This window comes from Penaeus monodon, chromosome 34, assembly GCF_015228065.2.
Source record: "Penaeus monodon isolate SGIC_2016 chromosome 34, NSTDA_Pmon_1, whole genome shotgun sequence".
Classification (NCBI taxonomy): domain Eukaryota; kingdom Metazoa; phylum Arthropoda; class Malacostraca; order Decapoda; family Penaeidae; genus Penaeus; species Penaeus monodon.
The window spans coordinates 32,919,504-32,919,758 of NC_051419.1; positions in this window are offsets into that span (position 1 = coordinate 32,919,504).

Genomic DNA, 255 nt, shown 5'->3' on the forward strand with positions numbered 1-255 from the left:
AAGAAATGAAACTAGTAGTCAGCTTTTGTGCTTCGGAGAACCAAGACACAAGCTCACTGACAGCCGATGTGGAAGGTGACGTCACAGCTCACTGGGACGTGAAGGTCGAAGCCGTGAAGAGCTTCGTCGGAGGCCCTAGTGCAAAAGTGAAGCTCAGAAACAGGATGCAAAACAGAGGGAAGTTGCAAACACATCCGAGCAGCGCAAGTCATTCTGAGGGTGTCACCTTTTTGTTCTTCTACTAGATTTGCTAAT